Here is a 6,214-nt window from a genome sequence, read left to right as displayed (position 1 = left end):
CTAGGAGGCGGGACTTGACCTTAGCTACATTGAAGCCGCGTGTGAATGGTCAGAAAGGCCAACCAATCACGAGCAAGATCACGCTCCTCCTCCCACCTCTAGGGCTGGGTTAGGCGAGTGGGGTTTTTTTTCTTCCCTCTCCCATCTCCCAGCTGTCACCCGCATAGCTTCCAATCACCTTTCCCATCCTTTCTTGTTTTTGTATCGGGACTTTGGGGGGCAGTGGATTGTGGCTCAGTGCCATACTCCTGGAAGTTAATAATTGGTACAAGACAAACAAAAACCAGTCCTCTTGGGATATATACGTACAATTTTAGGGCAGTTGATGTCAAAACCTTTGTACACACGCACGCACGCACACACACACACACACACACACACACACACACACACACACAAACACACACCCTTTGTACACGTCCTGCCATGATTCTATACTAAAGTTATTTATAACGAAGATATAAGGATGGAAGGCCAGGGAGGTCATCCAAAGGATTCGTTTTCATACTTGGCATGCAATAGGACACAGACACAGTTGGGAGTGACCCTCAGCAACCCTGGTTAGAGGGTGGGTGGGTGTGGGGTAGGGGAGAGTAGTCCTGAACACACTGGATGTAGCCCTAAAATCAAACAAAAAAGAATGGGATTGGGAGAGAGATGTGTAGTTATTTGCCTCTATGTGGTTTAAGAACAGAGAAAGGGAAAGGAGAGCAGCAGCAGCATTTTAAGAGAGAGATAAAAAAAAAAAAACCCTAAAAACATGTGAAGTGGTTTAGTAAAGCTGAGAAAATTTATTCCAAGCAAAGGCAACTGCAAGATAAACAAGTGCAAAGGTTTGAGAAAATTTCTCTGGGGAGTTTGACTTTCCCCAAAGAGAAAATCCCCAAGATACAATTGCTCAACAAGGTTCTTTTTTTTTTTTTAGTTGTTCTTTTCTGTTGGTTTGTTTTGTTTGTTTGTTTGTTTTAGAGCCACATCTGGAGGGGCTCAAGGGTTACTTATGGCTCTGTGCTTAGAAATAGCTCTTGGCGGGCCCGGAGAGAATAGCACAGTGGTGTTTGCCTTGCAAGCAGCCAATCCAGGACCAAAGGTGGTTGGTTCGAATCCCGGTGTCCCATATGGTCCCCCGTGCCTGCCAGGAGCTATTTCTGAGCAGACAGCCAGGAGTCACCCCTGAGCACCGCTGGGTGTGGTCCAAAAACAAAAAACAAAACAAAACAAAACAAAAAAAGAAATAGCTCTTGGCAGGTCAGGGGACTATATAGGATGTCAGGAATCAAACCCGGGTCAGGAACACACACTCATATATAAACTTGCACTCAGTCACACACACTCAGACCCCCTCAAAACCGTGCATAGATTAGGAGAACAGACAAGCCCATTGCTGCTTGTGCTCAGCTGCATCTTAAACTTATCTTCAGTTAACTTAACATCATCTCTATGAAATGGGGTTGATATTGGATAGGAGAGACATTACAAGGGTGAAGGTACTTGCCATGTACACAGCCAATTCTGTGTGGCTCCAACTCTGGCAACCACATATGGTCCCCCCACACCATCAGGTGTGTTCTGCCACCAAAACAAATAGAATCAATGTTGAGGGTAGTGATAATAGTTTAACATTTATTGAATAACTCTGTTTTAGGTGCTTACTGCACATTACTACATTTAGTTCCTTTGAGATCTCTCTCTAAGTAAATACTAATACTCACTTTTGAAAGCCAAAAAGTCCTTCCCAGACTGAGGCATGAATGTGTTCTCTGGGATGAAAGTAAAGAAAGTTAGAAATAAGTAGGAAGTAAAAATTAAAAATTAAAAAAATAAAATGTAACTTTAATTAAAATAAAAAAATAAAGTAAAAATAATAAGACAGACAGAGAAGAGTGGGGACCTGGGAGAGTGGGGTGAGCCCCTGATATCTGCTCCCCACCCCCATGACCAGCCTTCCCATGATCTGGAAACTGGATCAGTGCTGGAGCAAGAATGGGAGTACTAGAGTTTCTCCTGCAGAGGCCGGAGCCCAGTGCCAAGGCCCGGGCCTGTGCATCTTTAATCAAGCTATGAATTACACAGCAGCCCACATCCCTGTTTCTTCCCTCTTCACTTGTTTCCCTTCTGCTGCATCTGTGTCTGTCTCTTTGGACCTCTCCTCTGTCCCCTGCCCCTTCCTCAGTTCTGTGTCTGCTTCCCTGGAGACTGGCTGGGTCTTTCTGCCCAGGCTCCCTGATGGGCCAATGAGGTGTGAGTTTTTGTTCCCAGACTCTCACCCCAGCCAGACTGGCTGCTAGTTTCTTCCTGCACAAGAGGCCAATGGGTCTGGGCCCCCAGGTAGTGGAAAGTGAGCAATCCTGGAAGCCTCCCTCACTCCCAGCTTCTGGCAACTGGCTCACATCCGGCTTTGGTCCATGGCATGAGCACATGCCTATTGTCACAGAGTGGGACTCTCTGGCCCTTGCCTGGGGAGAAATTGGGGTGAATCTCCTCTACATAAAGAGTATTTTCCAGGGCTGAAAAGATAGTATAGTGGGGAGGGTGCTTGCATGTAGCTGACCCAGATTTGATCCCTGGCACCGCATATGGTCCCTGGAGCCCTGCCAGGAGTGATCCCTTAATGCAGAGCCAGGAGTAACCTCCAAGCACCACTGTAGTGGCCCCCAAACAAACAAAAACATCAAAGTCTTCTTCAAAAGTCATCTGGGGTGATTCCTATGTTTCTCCCCCAACAGTTTCCAAGGAGAATGGACTGCGTCTAGCCCCAGGATTCCCAGAGAAATAGCCTGGCTCCCCATCTCCTCCCAGCATTTTGGATACTGGTCAGGGTACCACCAAGAGTGAAGGGGGGACTCTGGCCACCTCGGTTCCCCTGCCTGGGGGTAAGCAAAGAAGAGGAAGAGAAGGCCAAGCGGCTGCTCTACTGTGGTCTGTGCAAGGTGGCCATGAACTCCTTGTCCCAGCTGGAGGCCCAGCTTCAACCACCCCAAATTCTCACAGCAAGAACTGTGCTTACCCTCACCATTTCCCCCTTTGCTCAGCCTCTGTGTCCCCAGCTCCTCTCTCTGCAGTGACTCCACCTTGTGTGTGGCAGGTCCCAAGAGGTTCGAAAAAACCCACACTTGTCACCACTATCCATATTGACATTGGGAATATGTGTGATTGCAGCCAAGTCAGCCTGGAAAATTTTCCCTCTGCCCCTGACCTCCTGCCTTCGGGGCTACAGGTACTAAGCACAAGACCATCCTGGAGGCCCGGAGTGGACTGGGTCCTATCAGAGCTTACCCTCAGCTGGGGCCCCCAACTCCTAGGGAACCCGAGGCCCCTACCCAGGACCGAAACTTTCACTGTGAGATCTGCAATGTCAAGATCAACTCGGAGGTGCAGTTGAAACAGGTGGGTCCCGGCCCCTTTCCCGGAGTTCTCTGCCCACCAAAGAGATCTGGGACCTTCGATGTAGGCTCTTCTTGGGGTCTTCCCTTGGTGGCCGGGGTGCAATGCTGGGCCTACTGGCCCAGGGGACCTGACTTATCCAAAGAGTTGCCCAATCCCTGGCGGGCGGAGGTGATGGCAGCCTAGGAACCCATTCTCTTTTCCCCCTACTGACCTGAGCCCCAACCCCTTCCATCCAAGTCCCCCACCAGCCCAGCAGGACCCAGGCCTTGGGCCCCCAGCCGACCCCTCTCCTGGCAACCCTGAATGATCTCTCCTTCTCCCCCATCACACCCCAGGTATGGGATTCCAAAAAAAGGGGAGGAGTGACGGGGGGGGGGGAGAGGGGCTTCAGAAGGGGGACACACCCCAGATCTCAGGGAACCCCACCGCCTGCCCTTCCTCTCCCCTAGCAGATGGGGAGCCGTCTGTCCCCGCGTCCCCTTGGAGAGACACCACTCCTCCCAAAAGCCATGTCCATCCAGTCCTTCCCCCTCCAGCCTAGCACAAAACGGGGTTCACAAGCCATGATGGGGTGGGGGGGGGGGGGTCGGGAAGAAGTGGATTTTCTTGGCATTAAACCTGACTCTGGAACTCTGGGCTCCCACCCCCAACCCTAAATGAAGCGCTTCTGCGAACACCCCCACTCTGGTCTGACCACCTACGACCTCACTGTGCCCGCTCCATACCAAGCCCCCCCATCTCGACTTGGGGGGGGCAGCACTTGAGGCCTCTCTGGCACTTGGTGGGACCAAGTAGATGCCCCTGCAGACACTCAACTCACTTCACCTCCTCCCTCCCTCCCCACATCTGGATGCCATTCTTCTCACCAGTACCCATCGCCCAGGGGGTACTGAGGGGGGCAAGGGGTGTCCGTCCAAGCCCTCTCCCCTCAAAACTGTGAGCTCGGGGCCCAGAGAGATAGCACAGCGGCGTTTGCCTTGCAAGCAGCTGATCCAGGACCAAAGGTGGTTGGTTCGAATCCCGGTGTCCCATATGGTCCCCTGTGCCTGCCAGGAGCTATTTCTGAGCAGAAAGCCAGGAGGAACCCCTGAGCATCGCCAGGTGTGACCCAAAAACCAAAAAAAAAAAAAACAAAAAAAAAAAAAACAAAAAAAAAACTGTGAGCTCGGTCTTTGAGGGCGATTGGCAAAGCCATTCCTCCCGGAGTTGCATCTGGGAGGCGAAGGGGAACGGGGGGATTGGGGGTGGCAGGATGGTGCAGAGCGAATTGCAATCTCCCGGTGCACGCATCCCCATCCCGCCAGCTCCAGTGTCAACTTGTCCTTGGGGATTCTTGGAGTCTGGGCTCAGGTTGCGGCTCAGATGCCGAGAATTCCCCTGAGCTCCACCAGGCGGCGCCCACGGCACGGGAAAGATTGCGGATTGCTACTGAGGATGGTGCAGGCTGGATCTCAAAGGAAACCCAAATTTGCGCGCCCTCGGTGGTAACCACACAAAGCGTGGGAAGTTGTGCAAACTAGGGGAGTGGGGAGGAGGGAGATTTGGGACTTTGGTAATAGGAATGAAGGGGGGGGGGGTGTTCTTTACATGATTGAAACCCAAATACAATCATATTTGTAATCAAGGTGTTTAAATAAAGATATTAATTTAAAAAAAAAGAAAGTTGTGCAAACTTGTTCTGGGAACCTGAACTGTAGGTTCTGTTCAGTCCCGTATAAGTTGTGACCTTGGGTTAGTCCTTACCCTGTCTGGACCTGTGTCCCCAGATATAACGTGAACAGATTTGGGTCTCTTTCTCATTTTGTTTGGTTTTGGAGTCATGCTCCTAAAGGGTTTACGCCTGGCTCTGCATTCAGGAACAATTCCTGGTAGTGTTTGGGAGGATCTAACGCTGCTCAGCCATATGCAAGGCAAGCACCTACCCACTGTACTGTCCCTCTGGCTCAGAGTTGGGTCTCAAAAGTATATTGCAGAGCTATAACAGGTAGGGCTTTTTTTATTTGTTCTAGGGGCCACACCTAGCAGCACTCAGGGGTTAATCCTGGGTCTGAGCTCAGGTATTTATTAACTGCTGGCAGGTAGGGTGACCATATGAAATGCCAGGATCAAACCCGGCAGCAGGTCTGCTGCATGCAAGGCAAAATGCCACAGGTATGGCTTTTTTTAAAGGCAAAAAGCCTTGCATATATCCAACCCAGGTGTGAAACCTGGTATCCTATATGGTCCCCCAACTCCACCAGGAATGATTCTTGATAGTCAGGAGTAGGCCCTGAGCATTGAGAGGTGAGGAAAAGAAAGAAAAAGGAAGGAAGGAAGGAAGGAAGGAAGGAAGGAAGGAAGGAAGGAAGGAAGGAAGGAAGGAAGGAAGGAAGGAAGGAAGGAAGGAAGGAAGGAAGGAAGGAAGGAAGGAAGGAAGGAAGGAAGGAAGGAAGGAAAGAAGGAAGGAAGGAAGGAAGGGAGGGAGGGAGGGAGGGAGAGAGAGAGAGAGAGAGAAAGAAAGAAAGAAAGAAAGAAAGAAAGAAAGAAAGAAAGAAAGAAAGAAAGAAAGAAAGAAAGAAAGAAAGAAAGAAAGAAAGAAAGAAAGAAAGAAAGAAAGAAAGAAAGAAAGAAAGAAAGAAAGAAAGAAAGAAAGAAAGAAAGAAAGAAAGGAGAGGGGAGGGAGGGAGGAAGAAAGAAAGAGAAAGAAAGAGAGAGAGAGAAAGAAAGAAAGAAAGAAAGAAAGAAAGAAAGAAAGAAAGAAAGAAAGAAAGAAAGAAAGAAAGAAAGAAAGAAAGAAAGAAAGAGAGAGGGGAGGGAGGGAGGAAGAAAGAAAGAGAAAGAAAGAAAG

The sequence above is a fragment of the Suncus etruscus genome, chromosome 11, assembly GCF_024139225.1.
Source record: "Suncus etruscus isolate mSunEtr1 chromosome 11, mSunEtr1.pri.cur, whole genome shotgun sequence".
Classification (NCBI taxonomy): domain Eukaryota; kingdom Metazoa; phylum Chordata; class Mammalia; order Eulipotyphla; family Soricidae; genus Suncus; species Suncus etruscus.
Note: the sequence above shows the minus strand (reverse complement) of the source record.